Source organism: Lemur catta, chromosome 4 (assembly GCF_020740605.2).
Source record: "Lemur catta isolate mLemCat1 chromosome 4, mLemCat1.pri, whole genome shotgun sequence".
NCBI classification, from domain to species: Eukaryota; Metazoa; Chordata; class Mammalia; order Primates; family Lemuridae; genus Lemur; species Lemur catta.
In genome coordinates, this window is record NC_059131.1 from 3,223,508 (window position 1) to 3,246,745 (window position 23,238).

At 42.3% G+C, this 23,238-nt stretch overlaps 1 non-coding gene across 1 annotated transcript; it reads left to right on the plus strand.

Moving 5' to 3' along the window:
- The first annotated feature begins 12,997 nt into the window (after window positions 1-12,997).
- On the plus strand, window positions 12,998-13,137 carry LOC123637531. The gene has a single exon (XR_006734904.1). It is a non-coding gene; the product is annotated as a U4 spliceosomal RNA (small nuclear RNA).
- The last annotated feature ends 10,101 nt before the right edge of the window (window positions 13,138-23,238 follow it).

A 23,238-nucleotide genomic window follows, 5' to 3' on the forward strand; every position in this document is an offset into this window, starting at 1 on the left:
GACATCTGTAGAACATCCATAAACTCAACAGAATATGTCATCTCTCATGTGCACATGGGACATTTCCTAGAATAGATCTCAGGCCATAAAACAGACTCAATAAATTTAAAATATTTGAAATCTTACAAAATTCTTTACAGACCACAATGAATAAAAGTTAAAAACAATAATAAGAAGAAATCTGGGAAACTCATAATGATGTAAAAATTAAACAACACACTCCTAAATAACCACTGGTGCAAAGGAAAAAAATCACAAGGAAAATTAAGGTTTAGTTTTAGACAAATGAAAACAAAAACACAGCATACCAAATTCAATAGGATGCAGATAAATCAGACTTAGGGGGAAGATGAAAGGTGTAACTACCTACCTTTATTAAAATAGAAGATCTCAAATAAAGAAAACATTCCAACATAAAAAAACTACAAAAAGAAGAGTGAACAAAGAGCAAAACAGTAAATAATAAAATAAATTAAAATAAAGTACAGAAAATCAGTGAAACTAAAACTGATACTATAAAAAGATCAATAAAGGGGAAAAACCTTTAGCTAAACTAAGAAAATTGGAAAGTGCAATTTACAAATTTAGGAATGAATAAAGGTGCATTACTATTCCCCTCAAAGAAATAAAGATAATTGTAAGAGAATTGTTTGAGCAATTGCATGCCAAAAAATTATATAACTTGAATAAAAAATGAACAAATTCTGAAAAGGACAAAAACTAGTGAACCTGAGGAGATATAGTAATCTGAATGGACTTGTAACAAGTAAAGAGATTGAATTAGTAATCAAAACACTTCACACTCACACTTATACACACACACACACACACACACACACACACACACACACACACACAGTGTCAGATGGCTTCACTGGAGAATCCTACCCAAACATTTAAACAATAATTAACACCAATTCTTCTTAAACTCTTCCAAGAAAAACAAATAGAAGAGGAATGAACATTTCCCAGCTCATTCTATGAAACCAGTAATACTTGATGTCAAAACCAGATGACATCAAAAGAAAAGAAATCTATGGACCAATATCTTTTATGACTATAGATGTAATAATTCTCAACAAAATACAGCAAACCACATCCAGCAATTTATAAAAAGGATTATACTCCATGGCCTGCTGGGATTTATCCTAGGGTTACAAAGGGCATACAGCATAGGAAGATCATTCACTGTGATGTACGTATTAATAGAATAGAGGAAAAAATCATGTGATCATCTTAGAAATGCAGAAAAAGCACTTGGCATCATCCAACACCCTTTTATGATAAAAACAGCCCAGAGCTAGGGATATTAGGGAACTTCCTTAATCTGATGAAGGCCTATAAAACACCCCACAGATAACAAAATATTAACATGTAATGTGAAATATTGGGTGCTTTCTCCCTAAGACCAGGAACAAGAGAAGATGTCTGACTGTCTCCACTTCTGTTCAACACTGTGCTGAAGGACCTAGCCAAGGAATTAGGCAGGAAACAGCAAGAAAAATCAACTAGATTGGAAAGGAAAACAGAAAAGTATCTCTATACACAGTTGACATTTTCTTGTAGGTAAAAAATCCTAAGAAATGCACAAAAACTATCAGAACTAATAAAGTTCAGCAAGGTCAACAAACCAAAATCAGTTGTATTTTTATACACAATCAATGAGCAATCTGAAAATAAAGTTAAGTAAAAAAATTCCATTTACAATAGAAAGAATAAAACACTTGGGAATAAATTTAACAAAGGAGTATAAAACTTGTACATTGAAAACTACAAAATATTGTTGAAAGACATTAAAGAAGACCTGAATAAATGGGAAGATATCCTGTGTTGGTGGTTCAGAAGAGGTAATATTGTTAAAATCACACTACTCCTCAAACTGCTCTACAGATTCGACATAATCTCTACCAAAATATCAGCTTCTTTTTAATCTTCTAACTAAATTGACAAGCTGTACTAAAATACATATGGAAATGCAAGGGAACCAAAATAGTCAAATAGTGTTGAAAAGGAAAAATAAAATTAAGGGTCTCATACTTAATGATTTCAAAACTTACTAAAATGCTACAGTAATCAAGGTGGCATGGTAATGGCATAAGGATGGACATACAGATCAGTGGAATATAATTGATGGTCCAAAAATCTATTTTTCCATTTATGGCCAATTTATCTTTGACAATAAAAGCAGGATAATACTCGTTAACAAATAGTGCTGGGGCAAATGGGTATCCACATGCAAAAGATTAAAGTTGGATTCCTACCTCACACATGCACAAAAATTAATTGAAAGTGGGTCAGAGACCTGAATGCAAAAGCTAAAACTGTGAGACTCTTAGAGTATACATAGGAATCAATCTTCATGATCTTGACCTTGAGTTAGGCAATGTATTTTCAGCCAGGACACCAAAAGCACAAGCAATGACACAATCACCACCAAACTTATTGCACAATATTAAAAAAATACTTTGCTGGAAGCAATATCATTAAGAAAATGAAAATATATTCTATAGAATGGGAAGAATTGTTTGCAAATTATATACATGATAAGAGACTTGTATCCAGAATATGTGAGAAACTCTTAAAATTTAACAATAAAGAGAAGATAACCCAACTTAAAAAATAGAGAAAGATTTGAATAAATATTTCTCCAAAGAAGACTTACAAATGGCCAAAACTCACATGCAAAGATGTTTATCATTAGTCATTAGGAAGAGCAAATACAACCACAATGAGATGTCACTTCAAATCCATTATAATAATTATAATTAAAAAAAAAGGATAAGTGTTGATGAGATTGTACGTAAATACGTCACAGGTAGGAATGTACAATGGTGTGGCTACTTTGAAAAACGGTTTGAAATTTCCTCCAAAAGTTAAACAAATAGTTACCACATGATTTAGCAATCCCACTCTTAAGTATGTATATCCAAGAGAATTCAAAACACATGTCTCCACAAATACGTGTGCATAAATGTTCATAGCAGCTTTATCCACAATAGGTGAAAGGCAGAAACAACCCAAATGTTCCTCAATTTATGTATGGATAAACAAAATGTGCTCTATCCACCCAGTGGAATATTATCTGGCCATAAAAAGGAATAAAGTACTGATGCAAGCCACAACACGGATGAAACTTGAAAACATGATGAGTGAAAGAAGCAGCTACTTATTGTATAATTCTCATTAGATGAAGCGCCCACAGTAGGCAAATCTATGGGGACAGAAAGTAGATTAATGGTTGCTAGGATTTGTGGGGAGGAAGAAATGGGGAGTGACTGAATGGGTTTCTTTCTGGAATATTGACATTATTCTAGAATTAGTGTCACATAATTTTGTGAATATACTAAAAACTATTCAATTGTACAGATTAAAGGGGGGATTTTATGATATATGAATCATAATCTCAATAAGCCATTATGAAAAATAAAAACATTAAAGAGAAAACATAAATATATCTTGAACTAACTCTGAAGGTCAAAAATACATGAGGGTTGCAAGGATGAGGTGCTGTATCTGATTATGAAATCCATTCCTAAATTAATCAGCTAGGAAACATTGATATCATCCCCAAGTCTCCCAACCACAAAATCAAATCCAGTGAAATTTCACATTGTATTTTCATGCTCTAGAAATAATTCTGTAAACTACTTTGCATGCTGATCATGGCTTCTATGAATGCACTAGTTCATTTTCTCTCACTGGTGAGGAGTCTACCATGTTCCAGACACTGTTTTAGGGGCTAAACTTTAGGAAGTATTTGACAGCCTGAAAATGAGATATTTTAATATTACTAATCTTTTTTTTCTTTTTCCTCTTTATTTTTTCATTTAGTCCAAACCAGGGAAGTTCTAGGTTCCATTATCTTATCACTCCTGAATGTTGATGTACTGTCTCAATCTAGGCTGGAAAGACTTAAAATGAATTGTCGTTTTCTAAGCAAAGCTCCTATAATGCACAGAAGGAGAGTAGACATTAACAACTCCTTTTTCCATTCAGAGTTCCTGGAACAGAGCCAGCATATTCCAGCACTCAATTTCCTCAGCCCTGGGGCCTGGGTGAGACACATCCTACCCTTGTTAATTTTAGAGGAGAAGCACATTACTGAGTGGTTCTCAATCTGCTTAGTGTTCATTTTAAAACTTCTAATTCTTTTACAATATGCTAAATAATTGGTCTCAACTATGTGTTATTGGCACATTGTAAATTGCACATATAGCTTTAATTTCTATTTTTTAGGTTTCAGTTATTATTTTTGTACTTCTGGAGAAATTTAAACATATGTCTTTGTATATTTTGAGTCCTTGCTTGTGGAAACTTTCCTCTTGACTATTTTGTTGCTAACAGATAATGATCTACATAATTCTGCCTTTTTTTATGGGAAGAAATGTTGTGGGTGGTCCTTCATGGGGCCCTTGCTTTGGGTTAAAGGCTGCGAATGTGGGTTGAAATCCAGATTCTACTGTATTCTGTATACTTTAAGAAAATTACTAAAAATCTAAGCATCAATTTTTTAGTTGTTGTTTGTAAAATGAGAATAAGAATATTTGCCTCACAGGGCTATTAAGAATGATGTTTGTCAAAGATCAGATGGCAATATGTGGATGGTTTTATATCTGGGTTCTCTGTTCTGTCCATGTAGACATTGGTCTATGTCTCTATTTTTGTTCCAGTACCATGCTGTTTTGGTTACTATAGCCTTGTAGTATAGCTTAAAGCCTGGTAAAGTGATGCTTCCAGATTTGACCCTTTTGCTTATGGATGCTTTGGATATTTGGGCTCTTTTCTGGTTCCAAACAAAGCATAGAATTATTTTATCTAGATCTGCAAAAAATGTCATTGGTATTTTGACAGAGATTGCATTGAATCTGTAAATCACTTTCGGTGGTATGGACATTTTAACAATATTGATTCTGCCAGTCCATGAGCATGATATGTTTTTCTATTTGTTTACATCACCTGCAACTTTCTTCCTCAGTGATTCATAGTTCTCTTCATAGAGATCTTTTACCTCCTTCATTAAATATATTCCTAGGTATTTTATTTTCTTTGTAGCTATTGTGAAAGGTATTGAGTCTTTGACTTGATTCTCAGCTTGACTGTTGCTGGTGTATAGGAATGCTACTGATTTGTGTACATTGATTTTATAGCCAGAGACTATAATTCCAGCAGTCTCTTGGCAGAATCTTTGGGATTTCTAGATATAAGATCATATCATCAGCTAAGAGCAATAGTTTGACCTCTTATTCCCCCATTTGGATACCCTTGATTTCCTTCTGTTGCCTGATTGCTCTGGCTAGGACTTCCAGCACTATGTTGAAAGAAGTGGTGACAGTGGGCATCCTTGTCTTGTTCCAGTTCTGAGTGGGAATGCTTTCAACTTTTCCCCATTCAGTATGATGTTGGCTGTAGGTTTGTCATATATGGCTTTTATAATTTTGAGGTATGTTCCATCTATTTTGTTAAGAGTTTGTATCATAAAAGGGTGCTGAATTTTGTTGAATGCTTTTCTTGCATCTATTAAGATAATCACATGAGTTTTGCAAAGTAGACAGCAATATACACTGGGGAAAAGAATCTCTATTCAATAAATGGTGTTGGGAAAACTGGATAGCCACATGTAGAAGGTTGAAACAGGATCCATCTTTCACCACTCACAAAAATTAATCCAAAATGGATAACAGACTTAAATCTAAGGCATAAAACCATAAGAATTCTAGAAGAAAATGTTAGAAAAGCTCTTCTAGATATCAGTCTAGGCAAAGAATTTATGAAGAAGACCCCAAGGACAATCACAGCAACAATAAAAATATTAATAAATAAGTGGGACTTGATTAAATTAAAAAGTTTCTGCACAGCCAAGGAAACAATCAGCATAGCAAGCAGACAGCCTACAGAAGGGGAGAAAATATTTGCATGGTATATATCCGGTAAAGGACTAATAACCAGAATCCATAAAGAACTCAAGCAAATTAGCAAGAAAAAGTCAAACAACCTCATTAAAAAGTGTCCAAAAGATCTGAACAGAAACTTTTGAAAAGAAGATAGATGAATGGCTAATAAACATATGAAAAATGCTCAACATCACTAATCATTAGAGAAATGCAAATCAAAACTACAATGAAATATCACATAACCCCAGTGAGAACAACTTTTATCAAAAAGTCCCAAAACAATAGATGCTTAGTGTGGATGAAGAGAAAAAGGAACACTTGTACATTGTTGATAAGACTGCAAACTAGTGCAACCTCTATGGAAAATAGTAAGGAGATTCCTCAAAGAACTAAAAGTAGACACACCATTTGATCCAGTAATCTCACTACTGGGTATTTACCCAAAGGAAAAAAGTCATTTTATCAAAAAGGCACTTGCACTAGAATGTTTATTGAAGCACAATTCACAATTGCAAAGATGTGAAATCAACCCAAGTGCCCATCAATTCATGAGTGGGTTAATAAAATGTGGTATATGTACACTATGGAGTACTACTCAGCCATTAAAAAAATGTTATTATCTTTTACAACAGTCTGGATGGAACTGGAGACCATCCTTCTAAGTGAAGTATCACAAGAACGGAAAAACAAACACCACATGTACTCACTACTAAATTGGAACTAACTGATCAGCACTCATATGCACAGATGGAAGTAAAACTCAATGGAAATCATGTAGGTGGGAAGGGGGAAAAGGGGATGGGTGAAGTCATACCTAACAGGTACAGTGTACACTATGTGGGTGATGGGCACACTTATAACTTTGATTCAAGCAGTACAAAAGCAATACATGTAACCAAAACATTTGAAACCCTGTAATATTCTGAAATTAAAAAAAATATATATACAAGATGAAAAAAATAATGTTTTATTTTCTTCTTCATTGTATAATTGTCAGAATAAAATTTTTTCTTCCCTACAACATAAAAGACAAGATGTGTGTATTCAAGTCTTAGTAAATTTTGACATAACTGTTGTAGGTGGCATTCCTTTTCCTGGCTGCCCTCCAGGTCATGAAATAGGATTTCTACCCTCACTGCTCTACCCCAGCCATATCTCTATTCAGCTCCCTGCCAGGAATATAACCAGCACTACCTTGCTGGCACTTCATTTTATTCAATATGCATTAATTGGGATCTTAGGAATTAGAATTCGGAAGACAAAGATTCAGCTAGAAGCCAAATTTTATTTCAAAGAGAGAGAGAGGAGTAAGATTTTAAAAAGAATGTTGAGGGTGATTACACAGGCTGTAGTAGAAGAATTATTATTGATGGAATTGGTCGGCTTAGAACACGAGTCCACAGTTCATTGGTTGTTGCTGTTGAGGAGTTACAGCGCTGGTGAAATTCAGCTGTTTTCCAGGATGTTGTGGCCCTAGTGGTTTGGTATAGATCAAAGGTTCAAGGTTCAAAGCAAGTTCCTGGTTGTTTTTTTCTTTTACTTTCTCTTTCTCTCTTTCTCTTTCTCTTTCTCTTTCTCTTTCTCTTTCTCTTTCTCTTTCTCTTTCTCTTTCTCTTTCTCTTTCTCTTCTCTTTCTCTTTCTCTTTCTCTTCTCTTTTTCTTTCTCTCTCTCTTTCACTTTCTTTCTTTTTTCTTTTTTCCTTGTAAGTTTGCAGGTTCTGCAGGTGGAATGGCTTTCCAACTCCATAACTCCATGTTAGAGCTCTGAACCAGAGAGACACCGTTTTGTTTGTCACATTTCACATGCCCGTCTTTAGTAACTTTCTGTGGGTTTCGTCACTGAGTTTCCTCTCTTCAGCCCACCCCAAACACAGCTGCTGTCTGCACTTCCCTGTTGCTTTTTCATTCCCACCTGTTAAATGAGAGCCCTCTATGAACTGTCTCTTCAATCTTTTTCCTCAGCCTTCCATCTTTTTATCTCATTGTACCGGAGACTGGATAAATATTTCCAACTCCTGACTCTGGACTTCTTTTTTCTCTTCCATTTTTTGAACTTTTTTGACAAGAATTAGAAAAATGGAGAGAGGGAGAAGACTAAAGAAGAAAACAGCCCTGGGCTAGAGACAAAGAAGGTCTACGTAACAGTGTTGGGAGGTGAGGAAGAGGAGGACAGGAAGGCAGTCCAGTCTCTCAGTGACACAGTGTCCAGACGTGGGGCCAAGTACAAAGAAAAGCTAATTTAATGGAGGCATCAGAATGGCTTTGTGGTTTGAACAAACATGAGGACAAGAGAGGGGAGAAAGGAAGGGGAACAGAGAGGCAGGGTGGGGGAATTTTAAGGATGATTCTTGGGAACTGTGTATCTGTTCTTTGAGATATTCAGATAAAGAATGGCCCTCCCTTCTACCAGCATTCATTGTTCAGGAACATGGCACCGCCCTGAGACTGAACCGGTGGGTCCACAGGATCAAAATGGTGGTAAAGATTGCAAACTCCTGCACGGAATTGTTATGAAGACCATCATATGTTAGTAAGTAACATGCTGTGATAAGAACACACACACACAAAAGGGAAAAAGCCCTATTGTCAATCAATGTGTGTTTCAGCAAAAATGCAATGAGGGAGTTTCAATTTGTCAGAGGACTTCCATGTGGTAGAACATACACTAACACCTGAATTTATCTTTTCCACGAGGTGATTTCATTGAGAAAGTTATTTTCTCTAAAAAGAAGCAGCCTGAGTGTCATTGACAAACAGCTGACAGTGAGCATAAACCGACTTATTTCAGAAGTGGTACACACACATTGAGCTCATGTCCACAAAAGGTCCAACCATATGCTGAGTTAAGAAAATCACACAGAGATCTTTCATTTGTACTTCTGCAAGGGCCATGGGATTATAGACTAAAGGTTATTTTCATGTCTGTCTTCATCATTATTATTATAAGAAATTAATATCATCCACCTTATCTAGGAATGCTGCAAGGGTCTTGACCTGACCTGAACCATGAACTCAAAACTGAACTGAACCACATTAATTTCCAAAACCATCAGCTGAAACTTAAACCACATAGTAATTATAGCTGAAATGTATACTGAAACAACGTCTTCTAAAAACTTGACTTGGCTTGATATAGTTCGAAAGGTAATTAAGGTATGTAAAAATGTCTCTGACCGATCGGTCATCAGAGCTTTATTTGTAATATGAGTCAAAGCACATGCAGTGTGACCAAAATAATTAAAGAAGAGAAAAACCACCCTAGACCTTAAAATGAGTGAGCTATCAATTTTCAGACTGTGTCGCTGGTGGGGCGGAGTGGGGCATGGCTGTGCCAAGACTGTCTGCATTTGATCTCCAGGGTGGGGGAGGGGTGCAGCCAGGAGCTAGGCTTTTGGGGGAGTCCACTGAGGGATGGAGGGAGCTGGGGAGAGATGACTGAGGGGACCAGGGCTGGGCCAGCTCCAGGGGGCAGGATGGGAAAGGAGAGAATGACCATCGTGAGAGGAGTCTTTTCCTAGGCTGTTCAGCAAACAGATCTAAATGTTTTCTCAAACTGATAAAAAAGAAATAAAGCAGATCCTAACTGACCCCTCACACTGTCTTTATATAATTTAAAAATTGAATTAGAAACTTGCCTGGATTCACTCCACTTTAGAATATTGCTCTCCGTTTAGAGTTTAAACTTGTTCATCATTCAGGTTGGGGGTGGTGTAGGGGAAAGAAAGAAAGAAAAGAGACTTCCTCCTGTTTCCTGCACAAGCACCAGAGGGCTTGCCACCCTCCGCATTCAGAGTGTGTGTGTGCATCTCCCACTGTCACCGGAGTGGGACTTTGAGCACTGTGGCCATGTAACTTAAACCTCGCTAGCACTGGATGAGAATAGACACTTGCAGGTTGAGCATCCCTAACCCAAAAACCCAAAATCTGAAGTGCTCCAAAGTCTGGAATGCTACAAGTGGAAAATTCCACAAATAAGCACTTAACATAAACTTTGTTTCCTGCACAAAATTATTAAAAATATTGTATAAAATTACCTTCAGGCTATGTATACAAGGTGTATATGAAACACAAATGAATTTTGTGTTCAGACATGGGTGCTACCCCCAAGATATCTCATTACGTATGTGCAAATATCCCCAAATCCAGAAAATTCCCAAGTCCAAAACACTTCTGGTCCCAAGCATCTCAGATAAGGGACACTCAACCCGTAACAGTTATGGAATGGCGGAGTGAATGAATGAACAAGTAGGAACTGGTGACTTTTCAGAAAGGGAGGGTTCAGCAGTGTTTGGCTACAGTCTCTTCATCCCATCTTGAGAGCTGGGCCCAGTCACCTAGCCTTGCCTCACTTATACCATTAGGTAAAAAAGAGAATATGACGGTTGTTGTGGGTGAAGGAGCCCATGTCTGTGGGCACATGAGGGTCACCGTCTCACTGGGGAGACAAATGATAGTGTCACCAGGGAGGCTCAGGTCCGGAAGCTAACACACATGTCACCACTTTCCCCCAGAGTCTATTCACTTTGTGACAGAGATGGGATGAGAATCCATAAAATGCTTTTCTTATTTTTTAGAAGAGATTTGTAAATCCTATAATCAAAGGCTGGAGGTAAACACAAAAATATCGTAATACAAAGGCGAAAAACCAAACGTCGTAACTCTGAACTGGAACAAGGGTGGGCTGCTGCCAATCAGCGTGGAGGTGTTTTCCCAGTGCTGTGGGCACGTGTTCAGCCCGGGAGCTTGGCACGTGCCACAGCACAGCATGTGCACTGCTGTTCTGCAGAGGAACAGCTGCTCCTGCCACAGAGGTGGAACTCAGAGTCTTCACTTCACACGAAGAACCTCTGAGCTCAGGAAAGATCCTAAATAATGTCTTTAAAGTTATAAAGAAGCAATATAATTTTGAGAGCTATTCTCTAAACCTGCAGAGGGTGGTAATAATTTTACAACATGTGGTACTATACGTACAGATCCATAACCCACTCAGGTTATTTTGATATTGGTTTGTGCAGTTAAAAAAATGCAATGATTTGGATAATTGAAATTTGCAAGGACCATGATAGAACAGTTAAAATGAATACCAATAGGTTGCTTCAATTTATTTTCATTTCTAATTCAGAGCAGGAAATGAGAAAGCACATTAGGTCAATGGTTATGAACTAATTAAGAGGCAAACTAAAAGCAATTCCATTTTAAAATAAGATGTGCAAAGAATATGGAATATCCAAGGTGTCTGTAAACGTGCAGACTTACAGCACTGGGTCTAAGCCAGATAACCTGGGCTTCTATCCTAGTTCTTGCACTTATTAGCTGTGCAACATTGAATAATTTACTTAGACCCTCTGAACCTTGGTTTACTCATTTGTAGCATTACGTATAGTAATAAATACCCCAAAGGCTCTTGTTAAAATATTGCATCAGAATGCCTTGTGTGGTGCTGGTCGGAGAGTCTGTGTTCAGTATTTCTTATCTGCATCTGACTTCAGATTAGAGAATCCAGAAAGAAAAACATCTCACCTGACAAAGAAAATTAAAATCAGCTGGTTGGGACCTCACCCCACATTCTAGGAATTCTTTGCTTTGCCACATTAATTTCTTCATCAAATATTTATGGTCCTTGTTCATCTCTTCTGAATCTGCCTTGGGACCCTGGAGGAAAAGCACTTCCTGTGTCCCTTGCATCGTTACCCTGAGTGTGGACGCCGGTGGTGGGCAGTCTAAAGGCAGGTGATGACTGAAGGAACAGCGAGGGAGGCTGGGACAGAGCAGGTCACTTCAAGGACAGCTCTGCCCTGTGAACCAGGACAGGAAGGGGCCTGCCTCCCACTGCCCAGCACCCACATCTGCATTTTCCCTCCTCTTGTTTCCCAAGGGGAATGGTGAGGTTTGCTTTCATTTTAGAAAAATGTGCATCTTGCCCCAAGGAGTCCCAGTCTCTGTGACCACAGGCAGTGGGACCCTGGGGACAATTCCTGCCTCCTGCTCTCAGACAGATCGTGGGGAAAGAAGAGAGCCACACCCAGCACTTGCAATAGCTACGGTTTCCCAAAGACACAAAATTGGCTCATCCCATCTTCACAAAGATACCTTCATCAATGCACAAAATGTGTGTCTATAAAAGGTGAAGACAGCAGACAGACTGGAAGATGTTTGCCACTTCTTTGAGTTTTTCTCGTGCCTAGTGCTAGTGGGTTTACCTAAGAACTGATGAGGGAGGAGGAAAACAGAGTGGAGAGCTCACAGGTGGTGATTCTGCGACATGTTTTCACGCTCCCATGACCTAACTAAACATCTGTGTTAACTAGTATTGCACAATGTTTTACATTTTACGAAGCTCAATGGTAAGGCCTCTTTCATTTCATTCAAGTTTGAGTATTATTTTGCACTCTTGAGAGGCTTGTTGAGTGGATTGAAATAGCATTTGCAAGAAGGAAGGACAGTTATTTTCCATTTTTCAACAATGAGATGGATCAGGAGAGAAGTGTGGAGCCAAGCACCGGCTGTTTGTCCAGCGCATCTGTCGTGTGCTAGATGCTGGTCTGGTTGCTTCATACAGGATTTCTTGTTTAATACTTTTAACAACCCTGCCCGGTGTGTGTTAGTCTGTTGGGGCTGCCATAACAAGAGTATCAATGACTGAGTGGCTTATAAACATCACAAATTTATTTCTCATAGTTCTGGAGGCTGGGAAGTCCAAGCTCAAGGCACCTGCAGATCTGGTGTCTGGTGAGGGCCTGTTGTGCACAGATGGCATCTTCTGGTGACATCCTCATGTGGTGCGAGGGGCAGCCAAGCTCTTTTGGGTCTCTTTGATTAGGGCACCAATTACATTCATTAGGGCTCCACTCCCATGACCTAATCACCACCCAAATGCACCACCTCTTAAAGCCATCCACTTGGGGTTAGGATTTTAACCCATGAACTTTGGGGGACACAGTCAGGCCATAGAATGGTGACAGTTATTATTTTCCATGTCACAGGTGAGGAAACTGAGGTTGCATAGCTTAGGCAATATGGAAAAGGCTGAAAAGCTGGTTTCTTGCACAGCTGGGAATTAACTTTTCTAACTACATGTATGGTTTTATATAAATGATCCTGGACTAAGCTTTGTGCAGTGGCAGTACCGTAGCTGATGACGTTTATCCGAGGTGCAATTATTGCTAGCTGAAAATTTTCCCCATACCCTGCCATGACGACTTGCAATATAGCTGGCATTGGCAATTTTTGGTGGTCCCTACAGAGACTGAATAATAAAAAAATAAATAAATACGTGATACTGGACTGTAAATTGGTTAGTTTATTTAGAAAAAATATCTTCTCCCAGGATAGTCAAAATAATACACCTGACCTGAAAGAGAAAACCATTTCTCTAAGCAGAAGGAGGCTGATGATAATACACAGTGATTATCCTGTTTTCCTGCTATCTGAATTATGGATTACACAGTCCTCAGTTCCCTTCTCTGCAGCGCGTCTCCTCGGCAGGCTCCGTGACAAAACTGCAGGGAGAGGGTTAGTGAGGGTAGCCCCTCTCTGCTCCATTTAGCTGCAGGCAGGGCAGCTTGAACTCTGGGATCATCGGAAAGCTCACCCACTCACATGACTGGTGCTGATGGGGTCGTTGGCTCTGCCCTCAGCTGGGGCTGTCAGCTGGGATACCTAGACATGGCCCAGCCACGCCACCTGCACTTCCTTACAATATCCAAGCTGAGTTCCAAGGGTGGGTCCCCACATAGAGAAAGCCAGGCAGAGCCGTACAACCTTTTATGTCTGGCCTTAGCAGTCACATTGTATTAGAAGTGAGTCCTTAAAGTGAACCCATACCCACGGGAAGGTGAATTAGACTCTCTTTTTTATGGAAGGAATTTTTTTAAAGTCAAAAGCATATGTGTATACGTAAAAATCACCACAGTACTCCTGGAACCTAAGACAGGTGTGCCCACCCTGGACCCCCAGGGTCCTCCTCACTTCCACTCTAGTAGTCTTCCCTATTTCTGACTTAGTATCTGTCTTCATTCCTACACTGTTAGCTGCATGAGTAAGTATCCATTTTGCTCAGTGTCATATTATCAGTATGTAGCACTCTGTCTAAATATTTATCCCATGGATACATATTTTATTGCATTTATTTGTCTACTAGATTTTCTTTACTTACTACTGCCTGAGGACCTAAACTGTGTCTTATACAACTTCGTATCCCTAGTACAAGGCATGGTGGTATCCAACACAAAGCAGGAGCAATAGTTATGGAATAAATTGATAAATACATGGATTGATAACTAGATTTATTAGCTGGGTATATATGTGTATTTGTGTGTAGGTGTTTTGGAAGACTTTTTATTTGTCAAATAACCCAATGAGGACAGAAATTTATTGTTCTTACAACTCTACATTCAGGGCTAGGGAAGTACTTAAAATAAGTGTTCAGTAGATTCATTCAATTCAACGAATAAATGAGTGAGTTTTGGGTTTGTTCTTTTGTAGGGAAATTGTCAAGTGACTGCAACTTACATTTAATAAATTCTCTAGCAATTTGATATTTGTTTAATGACTACTTTTTTCAAATATTAACTGTAACCTAGTGATCAGACTGGAATGGTGATTCTCAAGGGGGATTGATTTTGCCCTATGAGACATTTGGCAAAGTCTGGAAACATTTCTGGTTGTTTGGGCTGGGGGGGAGTGCTATTGGCATTCAGTGGGTAGAGGCCAGGGATGCTGCTGAACACCCTGCAATGTACAGCCTCCCCCCCAAAAAAGGGAAGAATTACCTGGCCACAAATTTCAATAGTGCAGAGATTGAGAAATACTGGACAAGAATTCAAGGAAACAAAGGTGAAAAAGACACTGCCTTTGTCACTAAGAGACTCACAAGAGAAATAGGTGGGTAAATGAATTCTTATTTCAGTGAGACTTTATTGTAATAATAGAAACGCACAGAATAAACAGGGGTGGACTAGGGTGGGAAATCTTTCACTGACCTGGACTGATTAAAAAAACATTCCACCGAAAGGGGAATAGCTTGTGCAAAGTCATATTAAAAAAAAAAAACCACATAGACTGAGATGTATATATTTAATAATACTCAGAACTAGCACAGGTGATTAAAAGGAAATTGAGATCCTTTTTATTGGGGAATGAACACCGGAAGGATGTTCAGCGCTGTGGCCAGCGTATCAAACATGTCAATGTAAATTTTCAATTTAACGAATGACAGATTAGCGAAGAAAAGGAGACTTTTTAATTTTCTTTTTTAATCTTGAAACACAAAACCTCTAAGGTTGGCTGTGGATCCCGACTTTTCTTGTGAGGGACACTGCTGTCATCTACGTTTTCCCTTCCCCTCATCAGTAGCACCCCTGAGCTCCAAACGCCCCGGTCTCTGCCTCCTCTGGACCCTGACGCTAGACCCTGCACACAGCTCCTTTGCCAGCAGGTGCAACGTCGGGCGCTGTCTGTAGAGACCAGTGGGTGACCCTGGACGGGCTGGGGGAAGGGAGACTCTGCTTCCGGGTTCCCCTCCCTCCTCGGTTGTTGCTGTTACTGTTATTCAGTGTGAGAGATATATAACTAATATCTCAATAAATACTGTGAAGGTCCCTACTTTATAACTTTTTATAAGGTCCATGTACCAGTGAAAAGTCGTAGGTCGCTGTTACACATGGGAAGAGAGACTGGAGAGAAAGAGACTATCTCACTCTTCCTCCTGTAAAGCCTCTTCTTGGTTTCCCCTTTCTGTGTGCAATCCTCCCTTAACGTGGGTAATTCATGCGAGGAATGACTTTGAGTTAGACTTCCTGGGTACCTATCCTGAATTTACCGCTAACCAGATCTATAACTTTGGGCAAAATACACAACTTCTGTGCATTGGTATCACCTTGCTTTATAAGTGAGACTGTTTTAAATGGTTGATGAGAGGAAAAACACTTGAGACAGTGCCCTGGAACATGCAGATAGTACAGAAAAAAATGCTTCACAGAGTGCCCTGACATACAGCCAGAGCTCAAAAATGTGTGGGGATTGTGTGCTGAGGCGAGAGGGTCTCCTAAACACAGAGATGCGACCTTGTCTTTCTAGCATCAGCAGGATGCAGACTACGACTCTGACCTGTGTATAACAGGGGATTTGCATATCCAGTCTGGGTGAGAGAGCAAGTTAGTAAGATAGCTGCGGTGGCATTAGGACCATCTGAATAGAGTAATAGTAATAGTTAACATTTATTGTGCAAAACCATGGATGAGACACTGTTCTAGGTGGTTTTGCATGTACTAACTCATTTAATTCTTACCATAATCTTATCAGCTCATGCAGCAGGTGATGGTCTCCCATGTTGTAATCAAGGGCACCGAAGCCTCTCCTGTTTGATAATTGGTCCAAGTTAAAGAGCTAAGAAGGGACAGGGTGAGAATTAGAAACTTCTGAGTCGTCGGTGACTCTAAGGACTATGTTTCACTGCCTCTAAAAGCTACAGGTAGGTACGTTTCAGCTTAAGAAAAAAAGTAATATTAGAATGGTGGTGCCGGCAAGGACTTTGGCAATGAGCAAGCTTAACTGCTTACAAGCCTGGGAGATGCTGAAGCCCAGGAACCAAGCAGCTTGCACAAGTGTGTACGGTTAAGTTAGTCTTACTCCTGGGACTGGAACCCAGGGCTCCCTGGTCTCAGTTCTATGATCTCCGGTGTCTCTTGCCTTCCTCCAACAATGTAATGCATATTCTAATGCACATTACTAATTTCTTACGTTGCTACAATTTTTTTTAATATCCATGTTTCCCCAGTCAGTCGTATCCTTTCCAAACGGAGTTTTAAAGTCATATAACTTAAATGAGAACAACATGTTGTACAGGAATAAGGGAATGGTGGCCAGATTTTTTTTTTTAATAAAATGACTTTGATCGATAGGCATTTATGGAAAAACACTAGAATCTGAATAATATCTTCATGCTTAAAGATATTTTAATTGGCTTCACTAATAAAAGAGAGGGACTTAAACAGAAGCCTGGGGATTAATAATCACTTCGCTAAAAATGATGAATTCTTTCTTGGCTGGCACGTTTTGCGGGAGTTGGGTTGTGAACCCCAGAATGGCTGGAACCTTGGCAGTGAGTAGCCTGGGGTGTCGGAACAGTGGCATCGCAGGAAGATGCATCTGAGAGAGACTCAAGGGCTCCGAGCTTGGGGAAGAGACAGTTAAAGCTCCCCCACGCGAGCGAGTTATATCACAGAGCGCCGGTGCCAGGTCAGCAGTCTGGCTGGAGCTGGACGTGGCTAGTGGCGCCAGGCAGTGCCAAGCACCCCTGGCAGCCCTGCAGAGGGTTCCCAAAGCCGGATTTCATTTTGCAATCCCAGTGACGTTTCGACAACTGCCTCCCCAAAGGAAATTATAAGCTGCGCTGGTGCCTCCCAGACAAGCCTCGCTGGAAGCACAGAACTCTCAAGGCTGGGAGCCGGCCGATGCCTGACAAAGAAAGCCCTGCTCAGGTGAGACGAGGCTTGGGGACTCGGATGCTGGCTGTCTGGTCGGGTCTCTGCCGTGTGCATGAGGAAAAGTCAGTCTGCAGGGGCCAGACTCTGCTATCAGACAGATGGATTGCTGAGTGCCTTTCATCATTTCCCTAATTCTTTTTAAAAAGTGAAAGCTAGGCTGATCACAAGCCCCCTCTAAAATTAGGGAGACGGTTTCAAAGAGGATGCAGCTGCCAAGGAATTCCAGCTCCAGCCGAGGAATTGCAGAGACCCTGGACTCTCCTCTCGGATGCGGGATGTGTCAGCAGCAGCTCCACATCTGATTAGCATGTCCCCAGGGAGGGTTCCTACCGGGATGGTGGCAGTGGAATATTCCAGGGAGTCTGGAGTACCAAATTCTAGTTCGGAATCTGTCTTAGGGGTACCAGGAAGCCTCGTAGTGTTGTGGAAAATCATGTACCCTCTTGGTGTTTCCCTCCTTCACTGGAAAACATGATTACTTACACATTTGTGGGGGCAGGTTTGAGCTCCTCAGGGGGTAGAATTGTGTCCTTTTTACCTTTGTTTGCTGAGTCTTTGGCACAGCGCCTGGTGTTCGACAAGCCTAAAAATGGCCCATGAACTCAGTGTGTTGGGACAGAAAAGGTGACAACACAATACAGGTATACACTTGGAAAGACCATGAGACCCAGGCTATGATCTCAGTGGGGTCAGCCACCCACTCAGGGCTCTGCAAAGTGGGCAGAGTGATGCTTTGTGTCGTGCAATGACATCAGTCAGATGTGGCCAACTTTTAGGCTACTGGTGGGCACCTCATTGGGTGCCCTGGTGGCCTTGGCTTTGGGTCATGTGAGACCTCAGGACAGGTTGGAGGGCAGGGAGGAGACAGGGAGTAAGCTCAGGCTTTGGGATGAGGGCGTATTCGGAACAGTCTGGCTGAAGCCCTGTCACAACGGCCACCCGGGTACAGTGACTCTGAGCCACGCCCATGTTGGGCCAAACTCTGAGATGACTGACCCATGGGGTACAGTCCGGCATTAGGAGGAAAATTCCACATCCAGCAGATTCTCCCAGGTTGCACCTCTCCCTGGCCTCTGGGAAAGGCAAAGAGGTCTCTGCTACTTCCCTGGTTAAACCCCACATGGCCTCCCTCCCTGCTCGGGGTCGGTTCGCTTCTCCTGTGACCTACTCAGCTGATATTGGAGTCCATGACCTCCACTCTCTAGTTCCTGTGTTCCTCCCGCCTTCTATCCAGAGAGTCCCCACCCCGCCAGCACCCCCACCCCTGCCCCATGTCTTGGTGACGCTCTTTGCTTGTGTTTTCCCGCTTGCTTTCTGATGTTTCTCTTCCTCACACCTCTGCTTCAGCTGGAAACCCCTCCAGGGACCGGTGTGACCTGTGTCCCTTGTTTAAGACTAAGCTCAGCTGCAGTCGCCTCCACAAAGCCTCCTCCAGCTCACTAGGTGTTTCTCTTCCTGCCCAGAAACACGTCGGTGTTGTTCCTGTGATGCGACATCGTATTGCAATTCCCTACACCCTGCCCCCCCACCCCAGTCTGTGCTCCTTGGGGATGGGGACTGTGGCGTCCACAGCGCCCAGCATGGCGCCTGGCATGCAGGAGGGAGAACCGCATCCAACCATAGGGCGAAAGAAGGAGCATCCGCCCCTGGGAAAAGGTCAGGAGGCAGCCACGAGTTCCACGGTCCTCAAAAGGACTATAACCTTGTGGACAGCAACCACTGGGAAACCAAAGCAGAAACCCAGAGCCCAGACACCAGGATCGGGGGCCTCAGTGCCAGGAGCGAGTGGCCCTGGTGCTCTGGGCCCAGGGCAGAGAGAGGGGGTCGGGCAGGGTGAAGGCACCCAGACCCTGCCGCCCTGTGACGCCAGAGCTAAGACGGGGCTCCAGGGCCTCGGATTCTGGCTCACATCTCATTCACCCAAGTTAATTTATTTGCCTAATGCATTTATGTTCCTATATCTGCAAGAGATGCGAATGGGATTCATTTTTCTTTTTCTTTTTGGTGGCTTTAAAAACCAGTGGATGAAAAAAAGAGATGTGTTTCAGCTGAGTAAAACACTCCTCCTATGTGTCCCTGCCTGAACCACGAGGGAAAAGGTGTCCTCGGGGGTGTGGCCGGGGTGCAGGTAGGGCCAGATTAGTTACTAAAGAGGGGGCAGCAAAAATGAATTTTTCTAAACTTCATACGGGTGGAGAATATTTTGACAATGCATATTCTTCTCTGTGGGGCCACGGTGGGGGAAGCAGGAGTGTTGCTCATGCCTCCTCGTTTCCTCACTGCACAAGTCCGACTGCTCACCGACACTGTCCACCAGCACCCCGGTACTGGAACACACAGAGAGCAAACGGGCTGTGCTCTCAGGGGACGCATCTACCAGGCAGGGGAGGTTGGTCAGAAAGTTAGACCAAGAAATGAACGAAAATGAACAATGCCGGATGGAGACAAATGATTATTCACGGAGAGCTCTGATGAGCCCTGGAGAGTGTTGGGTTTGGACTAAGTTGTCAGGAAAGGCTGCTTAGGAGATGCGCATTAGGCTGAACCGTGAATGAGAAGCGCCAGGAGTGAGAACAACCCAAGCTGAGGGAGCGGTTGGTGCAAAGGCCCTGAGGTTGCGGTGCAAGACTTGTCTGAGGCGCGAAAGGCAAGCGGGCCAGCATGGCCCAGGCTGAGGTCAGGGAGAGGCAGGGCCAGGTGAGGGTCTCGTGTCTTACAAAAAGTGACACGCTCCAGTTCCTGTTTTGGAGAGATCACACTGGTTTCTCACAGGGGTTATGCGGGCCAGGGAGGTGGCGTGGAGAGTGGGAAGGAGGCTGCTGCACAGGTGTAGGCAGGACGAGCAGGCCCTGGGCGGCTGGAGAATCGGCTGGCACAGGCCGCGTCTAGAGAGACATCCGCAGACTCGCTGAGGGATTGGATGAGGCTGGCAAGGGGTGGGGGCAGGGGGCTACGTATTTAGCGAAAGGGAGAATGAAAGGCAATCCTTACCATTTTTAACATTCATGAACATTTGCCACCTTTTCAGGTTTTCTCAGTTTTTTACTTTATTCCCGGGTGGGAGACATTCAGATTCAGATGATCCAGCATTCACGTAGATTTCCTGGTACCATGAGACCGTGTCCTTACGTATCACATATCTGTCATCGTCACAGTGAGACAGAGAGGACATTTGTCATTTTACAGATGGGCCCCAGAGTTCCTCAGCTCTCTAGGGTGGGGAAGGACGGGAAGCCACCCTCCTGCCTCCATCTTTCTGGCTGCCCCACACTCCAGCGGCCTCCACTCTCCGTGGCATGTGAGTGGCAGTGGAGGAGGGAATTTCTGCTGCCAGAATAATTAGGCACCATGGCAGGCCCTCACCCCACAGAGCAGGTGCAGGATCCGTGATTGCCACTCCCGCACCCCCTTCTGTAGTCTGTCTTAGGCTGGAGGCTGCTGTCAGCTCCTCCGGCCCTTCAGACCCAAGCTCCCCTGACTCCACCGTAAACAAGCAGCCAAGCAGCCAAACGCACGGCTCCAGCCAGGAAAGGAGATGAGGCAACTCCTATAAATGAGAGCTCACCTGAGTTAATGAGTCAGTGAAATCTCATCTTCAAATACCAAGGCTAGAGCAAAACCGAACCTTCCCCGGAGCTTGGAGGATGATGCTGGCTGGTGACCAGGGCTTCCACAGGCCAAGGGTGCTCAGGTGGACTTTGCAACTCAGCGCTGAGGTGGGTGGGCTTTAGCCTGAGTTCCCGCCCCCACCTTCCTGCCCCAGGCCATGGCCCTACCTAGCCTCTTCCTCCTCCCAGGTGTTCACCCCCCCTCCCATCCCCAGGTCAGCCTGCCTCGCTGCGACCCTCGCTCCAGGCTGTGAGGATGTTTCCTTTTTCCTCTAAGCTCAGCCGTGTTCATTATTTATCCCTCCTTTGGCACAATCATATCATTGGAGGCTCCAGAACACTTTCTATGTGCAAAACAAACATTTGCGTGGACCACAAAAGAAACGCACCGTTCATTATTCACATAGCAAGCTACTTTGTGTCATGCATTGTGCTACTGTATGAGAATTAAAGGTGAAGCCAGTGCTGTTATTGGCTCTTTCAGAGTGTGGGGATCTATCATGGACCACAATTCTTTGTAAATATTTCAAGAGAAGAAATTCAAAGAGGCAATGTGAATGTTGTGGAGTAGCCTACCATAAAATCAGAAAGAGAGTAAACCTAGAATATACCAACGCAATATTGATTTCAACAGCAAAACCAAAATCAGGACAAGCAGACAAAATATTTTTTTTTCATTATTAAAAAAGAAAATGAGCCTATGTGAAGAGACGTTACCATCATTCCTAAACTGAAGATGCTTTTGGATGAACTCACAATAATTTGGCTAATATTAATACAAAATGAAGAAAATATTCCATGTCTGGAATATTGTCATGAAATTTAGGTTCAAGACTATTAAATGATGAATTGAGCAATTAATGTTTTGCTCTAAAATGTCATCCTAAGAATGACAGTTTTTAAATATTATATATTTATAATGGTATCTTTCACTTTTAAAGTGATTTTGGTTTGGTGTTTATTTTGCATTAATGTACTTTCTTTTTAATACTTTTTTATTAGCAAAGGTCTAGATTAGGTAGAGATAATTTTTATTTGTTATCAAAATATATAATCTTGTTATTCTGGTCCATAATAATAAATCATGCATTTATAATATTATGTATATATTTTTTATCCAAAATCTTTTAATACAATCCCACTACAGAAAAATGATTTACGTTATATTATTTTAGTTGATTTTTATTTAAAAAAGTATGAATAAAGAGCTCTGACAACTATGGCACAATTTATCTACTCCTGCTGCAGATAAAGACCCCAGCACAGAGCTGAGGTCTGGCAGCCGCAGGAGCATGGACAGGAAAACCACTGGGGTTGCCACGGTAGATGGTTAGGGAGGGAACAGTATTGAGATGGGATATGATGTAAAATGGATTTTGAAGGATACGTAGGAGTTTGTTAAGCTGCAAAAGAAGAGAAGGACATCTCATGCTGTACTGCGGGCACAAGCAAAAACCTAAACAGAAAAGTGCACAGTATGGCGGCAGAGATAAAAATGCGAGTCTGCGAGTGCAACAGGAGTAGCGATCCCAGCAGTGCTGCGCAAGGAAGGCAGGCAAAGCCGTTGGAGTAGGATCTGCACTCCCAGCCTGTTCCTTTCTGTTCTCATCTTCTCCGAAGCAAACCCTCCTCCCTCTTCCAGGCCCGCCCCCAGCTCGCACTTGCTCCAGGAAGCCACCCTGCGCTCTCCAGCGCCCACAGGTGTGGTCTTCCTGACACTTTGCAGCTCCCTTCTCATCTGAGTATTTAGAATTGTTGGCTCCTGTCTGTCTTCTTCCCATTTTCAGATTTTCCAGTTCTCCCACTCGGCCTAAAGTGTCTTCCAGAACTAAGGACTTCCTGCCTTCTGCACATTCTGGCACACAAAGTAAACACTGATGCCTGTGGGGGCAGCCCCTGGGGGCAGAGGGGACCCTATCTCAGCTCACGTATAGCCAGGGGCTGCTGTTGGGAACTTTGTGCTGGTCCATTGTCTTGGTCCCGAAGGTTGGTCCACAGGCCGGCATCGGCACCCCCACGGGGCTTGTGGGAAATGCAGATTCCCCGGCAACCCCCAGACCTATGTGACTTGTAGGCACCACGAAGTCAGAGAAGCTCTGGTCTTGCCCCACCAGGCTTCTCTCCTGGAAAAAGCAGCTCCAGGCATAGGCAGAGCAAGGGGCCCCAGCAAGGCCTGGGGACTGGCTGCCTCCCTGGCATGGAGCTTGGCACACTGGGGCAGGGGGCCTCAGCCTTGCGTGCACACGGGGGTGG